The 16,293-nt window shown below is 45.7% G+C and overlaps 1 protein-coding gene across 3 annotated transcripts in view; it reads right to left on the bottom strand.

Moving 5' to 3' along the window:
- Positions 1 to 16,293, bottom strand: part of LOC139765125 (uncharacterized) — a 1,132,594-nt gene that overhangs the window by 684,419 nt on the left and 431,882 nt on the right. The window lies entirely within an intron of this gene.

Genomic DNA, 16,293 nt, shown 5'->3' with positions numbered 1-16,293 from the left:
AGATCCGAGGAGACTAGAGGATTATATTCAACGCAAGCACATTGTTTTAGAGGTATTTAAACACACGTAGAAATAAAGCTTTCATGTGATCACCATTTTCTCCAATCCATACGCATCTTGGATGTGCTTAATGCTGGTATATGTGAATAGCACGTCTGGAGGCCAGCGTATCGAAGGAGCGATAGCCACTGAGACAAACGCGGGGAGGTGGCCGATTGGCTGGCACATCCTGGGGAGGATGTTTATCTTCCGCTGCATACCAAAACCACGTGGTTGTTCCATCGAGGTTGGCGCCTCCCTACAAAGCCTCCACTTGGCTGTTTCACCGAGGTAGACGCCTCCCCTACATTCCAACCACCTGGTTTTTTTTTTTTCCTTTTTTTTACCGAGGGAGACGCCTCCCTACGCCCCAACCGCTTCGCCGTTTCATCGAGGTAGACACCTCCCTACATCCCATCCACCTCGCTGTTTCATCGAGGCAGACACCTCCCTACAGCCCAACCACCTGGCTGTTCCACTGAGGTAGACGCCTCATTAATCCCGCCTCTTCCATCATGAACGCCTCCCCACACCCCACCCATATGACTATTCCATCTAGGTAGACGCCCCCCATACACCCCCAACCACATGACTGTTCCATCGAGGGGGACGCCTCCTTACATCCCAGTCACCTGGCTGCTCGAAACTACTACGAGCACTGCCTTATTAACTCCTCCATCGAGATCAGCTTATTATGTGACCTTCGCAGTCGCCGCTCTGTCGGAGCCCGAGCCACGGTGCCCCTAGCTCCAGCCAGCTCCTCCCTCACCCACCCCTTCCGCTCACTGCAGGACCCCACACTAACTCATTCCCCACCAGTGTGGCACTCGGTCCAAATCTTACGCCACAAAATGCACTAACCCCATCAATATGTCATTAGATCCTCCTAAGCTGAATGATATGGAAAAGCTTTGAGTCAGCTTGATAGAGCAAAATCATAAGCACACAAGCACACACACAAATGCACGACTCCTTGTGCTTGAATCCTCATCCACCTGTTTGGAATCTGTAACAACAGTGTTTGAATCTTCATTCATCTGTGTTTGGATGCTATAAACCTTGTGTTTGGATGCTTAGTCATCTGCATTTCGAAGCATAAATGAAATCGAAACCCGAGTTTCCATTGTCGGAAGATCAAGTGCTGGTATACAAGAGGACTGACACTGGATATGCCAGCGCTCAAGCTTTGCCCTGAGATGCTGCCGTCCGACATTGTCCTCCCTCTGTGAGCTGATGTTAAATCATGCAGTAGCGAGTTAAGGCGATGTCTGGTCATAATCCTTTGTAACAGTAAGTAGCCCCTCACTCGATTGTTAAGCTCTCGCGTATTAGAACCACCCGAAGCAAACCAGTTTGGTGTTCTTAGTAAACTAGCTGGTCTTCAGAGTAAACCAGTTTTTTTTTTCCTCTCTTTGTGTAAGCATTACTGACGGGGTTGGGCAAGCGAGAGGAGAAAAAACACACGGAGGGTTAGAAAAAAAAGAAAAAAAGACGGAGCGGCGAGCAAGAAGAAACACAAAGCAAAACATGGCTGTGTGGCAGGAGATGTTCAAGTGGTTCGGAGAACCAACCATTCGACATCCAGAGGGCTCATCGCCATCACTCCTCCGATAAAACGACAAGCAAGTTCAGGGGCACCATGAAGATTTAAGGACGCCATGATGATTAGCGAGACACAAAAGACTTCTTCTACAGGGGAGAGAGAGAGAGATCTACGCTATGAACTCCGGCGGGGGCAAAAAGAACCAACCTACTCAACGCCAGAGGACGCCATACAGATCAACACGGAGATATCTTACATTAGCGTCAGTCTTCCCGGCCAACAATCCATCTTTGGTGAATCATGATGCGGCCCTCCGTCCGGATTTACATGCCAAGTACTCGCCCAGGAACTACAACATTCATTAAAACACAAGGGCGTCAGTCCGCGACCCTGGGGAACGCCGCACACAACCTTAACCAGCTATGTTTATGAGATTTATGACCGTATTCGCTGGACGCATGCTAAGGCCACATGCAGGCTATACGCTAAATATGCAGCTTATGCTCAAGACTGGTTGTGCATTCTGGTCATGCCATACACCAATGTCATACACTCTAAATATATATATATATATAGAGTGTCCGTCATACACTTCAGATATATCGTGTCCTCAGTCTATGCCATACCACTTGAGTTATGCCATAGATTCGAGACATATCATTATATCTCAAGACATGCTATAATCTCAAGGCATGACATATACGTAAGGAATGCTTTACACCATATATGCCATACACACAAGATATACAATGCACTCAAAACACAGCATACACTCAAGGAAAAGCATACTCTCAAGTTGTGCCTTACACTCGAGATGCCATATACTCAAAGTACGCTATACTCAAGGCATGCCATACACTCGACATACCACGCACTCAAGCTATACACTTAAGGTATGCCATAAATTCGAGATAACATACACGTAAGACAAACCATACAATGAAGACTCGCTACACACTCGAATCATGCACGCTTAACACACCACACACTCAAAGGCATTACATAAAACTGAAACCCACTCATTAAAACAGAACGTACACTTAAGACAATAAACCTGACATACTCTACACTCAACTCAAGCCACACACTCAAATAAACGAATAAACTTGAAATACACTAAAGTATACACTCACAACATACCGCATACTAAATACATACACTATTTATAAGATGTACTCAAGAGAGATCATACACTTATACCCTGCACTCAAGACATCTTATACACTTGTTATGCCATAGATGAACGTCATCTTATGCACTCAAGATATACTAAATGCGTGGTACACGCTAAAGTCACACCATACACTCAGGAAGTACCAAACACTCAAGAGATACTGTACTTTTTAGGTTACACCACTCACCCTATACATCCTATGCACTCAAGATATAACATGCACTCAAGACCTACAATACACTCAAGTTATATCACATACTGAAGATATACTCTCAAAACATGCCATAAACTCGGGACATACTTCACACTTATGACATATTCTACACTTAAAGTCATACCATGTTCTTATATCATACACACTCGTCATACAATACGCTCAGCATGAGATACACTCAGGTCATGAGATACACCGGTCATGCAAAACATTCGTCAAGGGATACACTCAAGTCATGCAACCCATTCGTCAAGGGATACACTCAAGCCATGCAGGACATTCAAAGGCCACATCCAAGCCATGCAGTACATTCAAAGGACACATCCAAGCCATGCAGCACGCTCGTCCGATACGCTGAAGTCATGCAATACATTCGTCAAGAGATACACTTACGTCATGCAACGCACTCGTCAAAAGATAAACCCAAGTCATGCAATACACTCATCAAGAGCTACTACACCCATGTCATGCAGAATACCCGTCAGATACAATCACGTCATTCACTACACTCACCAGGAGGCTCACTCAAGCCATACAATACACTCAGGAGGTTCACTCAACTCATGCAATACACTTGCCAGAAGATTCACTCATGCTATACAATGAGGAGGTTCAACCAAGTCGTGCAATACAATCAGGGGGTACACTCAATTCATGCAATACACTCAAGAGGTTCACTTACGTCATGCAATTCACTCGCCAGGAGGTACACTCAAGTCATGCAACACATTCAAGAGGTTCACTATAGTAATGCAATACACTTGCCATGAGGTACACTCAAGTCATGCAACACACTCAAGAGGTTCACTCAAGTCATGCAATACACTCGCCAGGAATTACACTCAAGTCATACAATACATTCAAGAGGTTCACTCAAGTCATGCAATACACTCAGGAGGTACACTTAGGTCATGCAATACACTCGCCAGGAGGTACACTCAAGTCATGCAATACACTCAGGAGGTACACTTAGGTCATGCAATACACTCGCCAGGAGGTACACTCAAGTCATGCAATACACTCAAAAGGTTTACTCAAGTCATGCAATACACTCAGGAGGTATACTCAAATCAAGCAATGCACTCGACATGCTAGTCACTCAAGCCATGAGATACTGCCACTCATCAAGGCTGAACATACTGGAACACTCAAGAAACCTAAGCACTACCCGTTCCAGACGCACTTCTTCACTCAAGATGCGCGGTAGTTATGCGGGCCTATGGCCTGCGGCTGCTAACAGCCTGGTTGACCCGACGAGCAACAGCGCTGCGTAGCCCTAGACCAAACTACAGGAGGCGAAGATCAACATCACCTCCCTTGAAACTGAAGCGAGGAAGTGATCAACAGAAGTCCATCCAGGGCACTGAAAATCCTCCTCCTCCACACACACACACACACACACACACACACACAAGCAATGCACTGAAATGATAAGAACTGCGGTGATGGTACGAGGCTTCGTTGTCGTAACGAAACTCTGGTCGCAACTTACAATGCGATGGACTCAAGTCACGCGAGGCTTTCGTTACGAGGCTTATCAAAGTTACGAAACGGGCGTGAATTACGACACGTCAAAGCCATGTGCAAGGTTCGTACGATATTCTCAAGCGATGTGACGCAGAAGTAACGACATTCGATGTAAATCATAGCGTATCTCTACTGGCCCCCTGGCGCAAGAGGGTTCGATCCTTGAGCAAGAGGGTTCGAGCCTTGAGCAAAGCGGTTGGAGCCTTGAAAATTACGGTTCGATTCTTGAGCATAACGGTACGACCCTTGAGTAAGACGGTTCGATTCTTGAGTAAGACTGCGACCCTTGAGCAAGACGGTATGGCCCCTTAAGCACGACGAGGTGTTCCCTTGAGTACGACAGTACAACCCTTAAGCACGTCGGTGGCTGACCCATAAATTTCAGGTCAAATGCCATGCCATTAAACCCAAGGATCGTACCGTCATGCTCGAGCGTCGTACACGTTGTGCTTAAGAACCGTACCTTCGTGTGAACAAGTTGCAAGACATCAACTCGAACTATAGACGGTCAGGTTATAGCCCACTGTAAAAACCACTGTAACATACACAGTGCGCCCGACTTCTACTGACGAAGGAACACCTTCAACGCCCACAATATCACCCCAGCCAGAGTGAACCATAAGGACGGTAGGATGTTCGTCTGCCTACCCCTCCTGTGATTGAAAGTCCGCCCCCTCCAGCGGCGTCGGAGGGTACTGACAGAGCAACAACACAGGCCAAAGGAGGCCACGGAGAGGTAACCTCCACGGAGGTGCGGGGCCCGTCATAAAGCAACCCCAAGGCCAGTTTACTAGCCAAGATAAAGCTGCTGTAGCCGTCGAGACAATGTGACCTTCACTCACTCCATAAACGACTGGGAACGGTAACTGCTGCGGTGGTGGTGGGGTGGACTCCACCTGACTGACCCCCTGCTGGCTGGAGAGCGCAACAGGAGCAGCAGCCGATCCTTATCCGCTTCGGAGAAAACGGCCTTCGGGCTCGCAAAGGGGCACTTGCCTCCCTTGGTCATTCGTTGCTAACAGGTCATGAGCTTCTTTGGGTCTGTTTTTCGACTATACCTTGAACTTCGACCGACTCTTAATGTCTATGAATTAACTTCAAAAGACCCACCTCGACCGACCTCTGTACCTTGCTTTATACACTATTCTGGTCTCTTATGTATTTCCATATTTGTACAGTACAGGGGAGAGAGTTCTACACTCGTGGGGATCCCCATCTCCTGAACTTTACCAGTATAGGTACTGACCCATACACAGGATCTCATCACATATATGGTGTATGCCACGCCCTTGCTGATGTATATTCTGCTAACACGACCTAAACTTGCTGTTCACCGCTGATATGCCTTTGTGTTGAATTCAGCCCACCTCTGTAACTTACTTGTGAACAACGCTATTCTTCACGTGTGTATATATATGGTTACTGACCTAAAATGTTATGTATGCCACGCATTCACAGTTACTATGGGGTCACGTCTACAAGAGTGTTAACCAATCAGCCCCTTAAAAGCCACAGGAATGGTCACAAAAGCCATGATAACATGGCCATTAGTCTTAGACTCATGGTAAGTGTGGAGACAGCAAGTGCATGAAGAATAACTCAGAACTCTCCTTCAGATACAGCAAGAACCTGAAGAAAAACCGAGGATGCCTTTAACAAAACAAATCCATGAAGAACAACTTAGGATTCTCCCTAGATACAGCAGGAGAGTGAAGACCAACTTAGAATAACTTAGAACTCTCCTTCAGATACAGCAAAAAGCAAACTTAGGACTCCCTCCATCTCCAGGAATCAAAGTAACACAAGTGTCAACACACACACACACAGCCATACCCTGGTCAGTGTTGAACTAAATATGTTACATGTAATACGAGAGCCAGACAGAGGATCTGTCATGGATTTAATCTTAGGCTACTGCAGTCAAGGACCCTCTCCTGCAAGCTGTGATTATGTACGAATAACAAGATCCAAGAACATAGGCGTCCACTGTAGGTGTTTAATCTTTCACAAAAAGTCCCCAAAAGTATATCATACGTAAGTGACATATTTGCCAGCAATCAACCATGGCGTATTTACTCACACAAGTCATTCGGTTGACCGTAATACTGTACACGTCTTTTTCTATCAATTTCACCCAAAGCATTCTATTCAGAAGTAAATTTTTCATTCTATAATTTAATATTATATTCTTTATCTTCCCTTTTTTTCCTTGCACTTTTTGTACTTTGCTTAAGAACTAACTTCGCCGAAGACGTCTGTCTGCTTACGGAGCCTGTGACATTACAGAGATGTACGAAATCGCTCCCGCATTAAGCACATACGCCAGTGGATAACTGGAGAACCACAACCCTCATGAGCCTATTCTCACCACTGTGATCACCTCCATCACTCTCACAACCAGGATACTTTCGTGCTCCAAGATTGCACCACCTCACCCAAAGGTGTGGGGATCTACAGGCCACCATCATTTATGACTGTGTGCTCTTATTCTGTACCGATACGAGGGGCGAAGAAGGACCACTCCAACCATGAAAAGCTACCCAACACTCACATCACAATCCCTCATGGACTACCCATGCCAGACTCGTTATATCAGTGGTTAATGCACATTAACCACGACCCGTCGAGAGCCAACGTGATTATCATAAAGACAAGAGTCGTGTCCGAGCATGCTTTGTACACAGCCTCGGTGTTGAGAGGCAGCTTATTGATGACATCAGCTGTGAGAAACCCATCATTGCAGATCCATCAGGACAACAGTTACCGTCGACAGCTATTCGTCAACGTCGCCACAGCACCATCAAGACGTCCTCACGCATGCATAACATCCTGGTGGGAGCATCGCAGCTCATCTGTTCGACAGCACATTAAGACACCTCCTCTACACACAACAGTCTATGATCCTCTAACGGGCCTAGCCCACGTATAGCGCTACATATAAGCTGCCTTCTCCATCACCGCAGGACCGACAGTATACACACGTAATGAGTATATGAAGACAACAAATCACTTTACTGCTGGTTACGTCGGTGTAAAAAGACCAGGAGCCAGAGGTACACTGATGGATCACTCCCACTATTGGGCTGGCCCTTTAGAACCCCCTCTGAGCTTTGTAGAACACGGTGAAGGCCTTTACCAAGCCCTCTTGCATGACCCACCCACCGTGCGGTATGGTGTGACATATCGTAATGTGAGGTGTGTCACTGAATGGTCTGATGTGACACACTGTATGGTGTGGTATGACACCCACCATGGACTCCCGCCTCGGCTGACACTGCTTAGGCCCGGCAGGGAAACGAAGCCATGCCTGGTTATCACAGATACAGAGGCTCTCCGACCAGCCATGTACAGTCTCGGATGACGGTGAGGCTATCCCAGTTTCACTCACGATACTGAATCCAAACAACCATTAAAAGTTTGATAACAATTGTCAAGACAAAGTAAGACACGTTGGCTGTATGTACGCTGCCAGATCCGACAACCATCGACTGCTATTGTAAATGTTTATCGAGTCAGAAGCTCGCCATTCACAGGAGAAAATGGAAAGTAACTGTAGAGTGGGAATGAGGCCAGCAGGACCACTCCCTACCTCCTCGTCTCCAGTTACTCAAGCGGGTTTTATGATTCTCCACTCACTGATCCCACTCACATCACGGCAATGTCATTAGTGTGAGTCTCGGTTTTTGCAGAGTACTGGAAACTAAAGTTGTGGAACTTAAATGAAACAGAAGGGATCTAGATGCAGGTGGGAAGCAGTGAAAAGAAGAAGCCTTCATTAACCTCCATTCACTGGCTGCAAGAGGAGGTTGTAGTAACAGTGGACCAAACGTGACCCACGGTAGCAACATACACTCCTCCGTATGTGTCACCTGACCAGTGCTTATCATTCTGGTTGGCATGCACCAGCCAGATATTTCTAATGCATCAGGTCACATGAAGCTCATTGCTACCATATTAATATTTCAGCACCTATTAGCCTCCTTAATGGAACACTAGAACCATTAAATCAATTCTTACTTCCATGATTACACGGAAGTAATTATATCCTGGAATAATATTACTGTGGAAGTATCATATATAATTTTTACAGCTCAGGTTACATGTTAATGCTGTAGTATTATTATACTGTTTATAATATAGGGGTACTGAGCTATCATGCACTTTGTATGTGTGCAATGTGTACCCCATGGCCTTCACCCCACTTCTGTAACTTGCCTCAAATTCACCTACATTTCTATACCTTATACACTCCAGTCTGTCGAATGACTGTAATGCCACACCAGATCATGTGTGCAGGGAAATAAAGTCATCAGACTGCACCAACTGACTTCAGCTGGGTCCTTCCTCACTAACCGCCTCAACCATGTCCCCGAGTAATACCACACACTCAACAACAGATCCACAAGTTCTCAAAACCTAAGCCAGTCTGCACCTTATCCAGCAGGCCTCATGAGCAGTGTCTTACAACTGAAGCATCGCGTATAACCTCAAAAGTACACGTTGCAGCAGCCACATACAGGCGCCTCTTCTTCTCTGTGTGTAAATGGTACGGGGAATAATGCCCGTCATGTTTTAAGACATCTGTAATTCGCCCAAGACGGATTGGTGTCCGGCATCACGTAACTCTCCGTGAACGAACCCTCAGATGTGAGCAGGAGCGTGAATAGATGTGGGTAGTGATATGAACCACATACACACCCCCTTTAGGCGTGAGTCGTGACATGAACCATCCACACAACCCTCAGAAATAAGACGTAAAATGAACCATACACACACACACACACACACACACACACACACACACACACACACACACACACACACAAACTCTCAGAAATGAGCAGTCACATGACCCCACCAACACAAAGCCTCAAATGTGAGTAATAATGCCAGCCATCCATTCAACCCTCAGGTATGAGCAACAACAAAGGGAATACAAAGGAATGCAAACATCATAGACCATCTGGCCTCTTCGAGGCTGTTTACTGTGGCAGAAGAGATAAGGAATACAGAACCCTTTGTGAGAAAGAGTGGGAAAGCAAATAGACGGCCATGGGGAGACGATATCTCAAAAATTTAAAGCCATCGAGACGCAAATAGGGTCAGTCGTGGGTTGGGAGAGAACTATTTTCAAAACTATTCCTGAACTTATTGACGATGTTGCTTGTAAATCATCCTGTATTAAAGAAAAAAGGACTTTTTGCCTCATTCTACGTGAGACAGTGGGTTTGTATCCATTGCTAAGGGAGGAATTACATTGTTCTCGATTGGCCAGCTGTTTAGATCAAGGTTGTCAGAGACTCTGTTAATCTTGAGTACCTGCATGAGACCGCCTCTTAACCTTCTGTTTTCAGGCTAAGGTAAGGTCATCTAGACGGCTCTCAGTAAACAAGTCGCTCAAGCAAGTATTAACATGAGCCATCACCACGGCACTTAGATGTGAACAGCAGCACGACCCATCTAAAGATACTTTAGCTGTCAGCAGTAACAGGGACCATCCACAAAACTTTACTGTACAGGTAGTAACAGGGACCATCCACACAACCCTACGGTTCAGGTAGCAACAGGGACCATCCACACAACCCTGTGTTATAAGTAGTAACAGGAACCATCCACACTACTCTAGGTTACAGGTGGTAACAGGAACCATCCACACAACCCTACGGTACAAGCAGCAACAGGAACCATCCACACAACCCTACGGTACAGGCAGTAGCATAAACTATCTCGACAGATCTACGATACAAATAGCAGCCTGAACTATCCATCCACACACACACACACACACACGCAAGATCGAGGAACAACTTGAGGCCCTGCGTGCAACTTCATCATAGGCGTCAACCAAACCTTTATAAGTTCAATTAATGCTCTGACCCAGAGACGAAAAAGCGACCCTCAGTGTCACATTCTATACTAAATGGCCGCGCGACACATTCCACTCGTCTTATCCGGCAGCCAATTAAAGCTTCAACTCTGCCATCTTAAGGAACCTCAGAACAAGCGTCCACTGGTTTTACAGGCGACAAAAACCGATTAGATGGGTGACCCCGCCAAGAAAACGACTTCCCCCGGAGGGAGCTTACTCGTTAAGTACTTTTATATACACACATTCGTTTATCATCTATTTATTTTGATGTGTTCTTTAAGGCGAGTGAAGGTAAGACGACCCCGGGGCGAGGCAGAGCTGGAGAGGTTGTGGCTGCGTGCTGACTCAAGGCGTGGCGGAACTCATGACTGAGATGTAGCCGCTTCGATCAAATGCTACAACGTACGTGTAACTGACTCCAGTCATTTACGTCATTGCCAAGCAGGTCATAGACACGAGACCAGTGGGAGACGCACCAGCAATGACTAATGAGCAACGATTTGCGACAGATTATCTCAAATCCACTCGGCCATCGTGCCCACATTACGTCACCCCTAAACACACGGTACACTAGGCTTCCATTAGACAAAGGATACACACAGAACACACACACACACACAAAAAAAAAAGAACGTGAATGATCAAGAACAATGTTGAGTAACTGTGCTTTGCCACAGGAAGCAAATTACGGAACCAGTTACTGATTGAAAGTCATATACAGCTAATGGAATTTGCAGACAACGCATCAATCGATCAGATATGATGTCTAATTGTACACGAAGGACAGGTTCCTCAATGATATACACACATAGCTAATCTCATCATTTTCGAGACGAGTTACCTAATGACAATCTGTGACTTGTAAGAGTAACTATTCCTAGAAAAGTTGCAAATGAATACATGATCATCGTAATGCTTAATGTGCTCAGCGGCGTTGCAACCAGCCAGAGAAGTTACTCGCATCCGGGTCCTCAATTTTTACCGTTGCTAATAAGGAAATGACATCACACGAAGGCCCCCTTCAGCCATACGGTAAAGCTCAAGTCTCCAGAACAGACTCGTCTCAACACTGCCTTACGAGGTCACCACCAAACAAACTGAACAGATGTGAGAACACTACACAACTCCACGTCTCCCGTAACGCCAGGTCATGTGACTGAAAACTACCACAGGGAACCGGAACTCCTCCAGTATGACATGTGAATGACATACGCCACAAGGAACCACTGGTCAGGAGCCCTAGATAAAACGACAGGGCAATCCTGTGGTCATGCCAACCACGAGTTAGGCGAGGTGTTGCGTGTACCCGTAGTGAAAGCCTACGGTAACCCTAGGCATCTGAGTGACTAGCCATCAACCATTCTCATGATGCCTTCCAGCGGACACGACCATGGACCCCGTCCACGAGGCTATGGCTAGCTCAGCCCAGGTCATGTTAAGTGGCCGACAGAAGTGGGTTAGAGCCTACAGTGTGGCGGAGCTGGCCAGCCAGTCAGCCAGCCCCACTTGGTCTGACTCAGCACTTGTGTAACATAAACAACACACTCGTCTTCCTCTCACCCTCCTGCACACACACACACACACTCAACGGTCGCACCTTAACACTCCCCACATCCTCCCGAGGGAAAACGGCAGTTTCTGATGGATTCCACATTCGGTCCTCTTCGTAATCAGTGGAAAACATATACACATACAAGTCCTCCCACCTAACACTTTCCAGTGGCTAGAGACACTGTATCACTTGAACACACCATCTCGTGCAGTTCAAACATGAGTTTATCAAATTTGCATAAAAATAATTCCCTTTTACATGGCCGCTCCACTCTCTCTCTCTCTCTCTCTCTCTCTCTCTCTCTCTCTCTCTCTCTCTCTCTCTCTCTCTCTCTCTCTCTCGATTCCGACATATACATGTAAGTGTGGGTAGCAATGCGGGGAGTTGGAGTGGGTGGGTGGGGCAGGGCCCAGTGTGTGGGCAGATGGGTTTAGGTGGGTTGGTGAAGCAGAGCGGGAGGCTATACCAGCTCCCCGTGTGGGGCAGCAACCGGGGAGTCTGAGGTGGGTGGGGTAGAGCAGGGACCGTGCAAGGCCCACCACTCCCGTCTAGTGTGTACTCCACCTACACTCACTCCACTTGTAAACCTCTGGTACCTGAACAACGAGATTCATGTTACGTATGACCTCATGAACCCTAGTCATGGAAAAAAAAAAAATATATATATATATATATACATATATATATATATATTTTTTTTCTTTTTTTTCACACGATTCGCCATTTCCCGCGTTAGCGAGGTAGCGTTAAGAACAGAGGACTGAGCCTTTGAGGGAATACCCTCACTTAGCCCCCTTCTCTGTTCCTTCTTTTGGAAAATTAAAAACGAGAGGGGAGGATTTCCAGCCCCCCCGCTCCCATATATATATATATATATATATATATATATATATATATATATATATATATATATATATATATATATATATATATATATATATTCAGAATTATCCCAGGACCTCTCTCTAAGAAAGTGTCCTTGTGTTACCCAAGAACTCTTTCCAAAGGCTACCGCACCTAAGCCTGTGCTACTCTCAGTAGCAGGATGATGTGGGCGCCTTTGGAATAAGAAGCTTTTTGACGAAACTGCACTCCCAGATCTATTTTGTGTGGTTTGCAGCTTTGCAATGTATCATTTTGAGAAAGTGGTAGACAAAGTTGGTGAGGCGTGGCCTGGAGCAGGGCGGATGAACTGTTTAAAGATTATTCCAAAGAGATTCTTTATCTTTTCCAAATGTTGCGCTACTTAAATGTTCTGAGGGATCTAAGTTTGTGTGTTGGATTTTGTGTTTATGTTTTTGGTGTCGTCCTGGGCGCCTTGAATGGCTGGTGTCTCATTCAGTGGGAGTGATCGTACATTCAGTGTGAGTGGAGAGTGAAAGCTGGATTCGTGTCTGTCTGGGATTTAAAGAAAGATTTAAGACCTGTGAGACGCATAAATTCTACTCTGGGTGAGCCATTGTTCCAGTTGTGTTAAATAACGTAGCGTGTGTTTGTTGTGACTATTGTGGTGTCAGTGTGTTGTGATTGTGAGATCGTTTTCTTACGGGAGGATCTATCTTTATGCTGGAGGTTACAGGAGGTCTTGCAGTAAGAGAGTGAAGAGGGTTTGAGAAGGAACTGCCACTTGGGAACCTCCACTGCAGAGTTTAAGGGCTTTAAAGATGAGGCCATTGTGAGGAACTCTGGCACAGGGGTTGTAGTAGAAGGTGGTGTTAAATATCTTTTGTGTGTGGATGTGTTTGGGTGATAGTGTCCAGTGCTATGGTAATGTCTACTGCCACTAGCATTGTGCAGAAGGGTGGCTGTTATTGGTAAAAGCCATGGAGGATACATTGTGTGAGGTCAGTATGTAGTGAAGCGGTCGAGTGATCAAGTCTACAGCTACATTACGTGGGCGAGAGTGTGATATTTTGTGGATCATTTTTTTTTTTGAGACATTATAAGAGGCATACGTTACGTACGTTACATGATGCATCAGATGTTTCTCATGTCCAAAAAAAAAAAACCTATTTCATTTGACTTTTTTGCACAAATGTGAAAGTGAGTTAACCCCAGATTAGCTAACCTTTCCCGGGTGTGAGACGCCGCAGTCTGTCGAAACCTCAGAGGTCAATAAGAAAATCTGATGGGAAGGATTATTTTATAACCCTAAGTGTACTTGGCCGAGATACACGTCACATCATACCCATCCTTCATATCTTCTATGATATTTTATTCCATCAAAATGACATCAGATGTTGTACGTGCGAGGTTTATATAATTTTCCCTCGCTTGCTCCACACCATGAGAGATTTGCATGTGCTGAAGCAGCCATTAAAAAGAAATAACACCAAAATAATGGAGGTGGTGTGAGTGGTGGGGGGCCGGTGAGGGTCAGTGGTGGTGTACTGGAAGCCCCCACCGTTGGCACGACCCGCCTACACCCGCTGCCACCAATCGCCTCGCTCCCTCCCTCACTCCCTCGCTCACCCAGCAGTCCGCCACTCCCTGCTCTCCGGGTCTTCTGTTCCCACGAGGCAACGTCAGGTACGGGGACCGTGAGGACTTCGGCACGACTAAGCGAGGGACGCTACACCCAGTATGTGTTTTGTCTTAGGAATATAAAGTATAAGACTTGTGTCGCTCATGAAGTAGAGACATATAATACAAAGTCATATATATATATATACAGTGTACAGTGGTCATCATACCGTGCTACCTCACAAATGGTATGAGGTTCGAACCCTTCTTGTTGGAGGGCATTATGTGATATATATATATATATATATATATATATATATATATATATATATATATATATATATATATATATATATATATATATATATATATATATTGCCAAACTGGAACGGGTTTTAAAATGTAATTCACCAAATTTACGTCATACGGAGTCGTAAAGTGATCAATACAGTGTCTGAAATTATTCTGAAAGATTTCCTTTCCACCTCGTGAGTCAGTAAGCTGTCGCTGACTGTGTGACCTATACATGAATGAGTGGCTGACGACAGAGGTAGAATTACTGAGCCGAAATACTAAATGCGATTACCATCTGTGATTACTATTTATGTGTTAAGGGGAAAGTTTTACACTCGTGTTGCCCCGTCTCTTAACCTTCTTATATTTGTACCATGTATTTACTCCTAGATGCGCGCGCGCACACACACACACACACACACTCAGTCCACGCCAGGTACCCACCCCAGAACGTGATGTTACAACGGGTGAGAACTGATCACTGCAAAGCTTGACTGACGAACGGGCCAGAGGAGTCTGTGTGGAGAATACAGCTATTCCAAGACATGAGAGACAAGTACCAGGCAGGATCACCGACGCCCATCACTGGGGGGGAGTAAACCCCGGGGTGTGGCTACCAACCACACTGGTAGACGACCTAACTGGCGGTGCGGAGGAGGGTCAAAGGGCCACACGGCGGCCATCCCTCAACACGACATAAACTGGTATGACAGACGTGCCACACACCATCAACACCACGGGAGACAAACGACGGTAGAAGGGTGTCCCTTGCAACACCTTGAGCGAGAAGCGTTTCCACAAACTCTGCAGAGCAACGTATTTCTTGCCAGTGTGCTGCTGGAAGTGGTAAAAGAACTGGAGGGGAAAAAAAAAAAAACAGGATCTAACTGCAACCCCTTCTATTGTCTTGGTAGGTGGATCTTTCGCGGTCTTACCTTGAGGTTTCAGCCCGTACTAACATAAGAAAGCCGAACACTCGTGCCTGACAGATATGTTACAAACGTGGACCTTCGCGGTGAAGCGGTTCGCGTTCCTAAACGTGACGCATTCACGGGCCGCCCAGGGTCGAGCGCATAGGTTCGAATCCTGGTCGCGGCAATCGGTCCACAGTCTACCCAACTGTTCATCCACCCTTTGGGGTTGCTCGATAAAATGGGTAACTGGCCAGGCGAGGGTATATATATATATATATATATATATATATATATATATATATATATATATATATATATATATAGCATTAATGAGATGGCCTAGAACAGGATGTCAGTTCCTCGTGCCGTCTCAGATAACATAAAGATAAAAAAGAAAAGCTAACTACATAATCACACAAGTGTGTGTGTGTGTGTGTGTGTGTGTGTTTGCCTAATTACCTAATTGTGCTGTAAGGGGAGGGAGCTTTTGAACTCATGGGTCCGTAACTCTTGAACATTCTCTATTATCACACAACTTCTTAAATTCATGTATGCTATCTGCATTACCTATGCCCTCGGTCACTCTATTCCATTCTGGGACCACGCTTATACTATACAAGTACTTCCATACATCTTTTTTAAACCCGTTTCTTTGCTGAATTTTACGTTACGTTCTGTGGTCACTCTATCCCTTACATCTTTCG

Source organism: Panulirus ornatus, chromosome 52 (genome assembly GCF_036320965.1).
Source record: "Panulirus ornatus isolate Po-2019 chromosome 52, ASM3632096v1, whole genome shotgun sequence".
Classification (NCBI taxonomy): domain Eukaryota; kingdom Metazoa; phylum Arthropoda; class Malacostraca; order Decapoda; family Palinuridae; genus Panulirus; species Panulirus ornatus.
The sequence above is the reverse complement of the archived record's forward strand: the minus strand, read 5'-3'. Positions and strand labels throughout refer to the sequence as shown.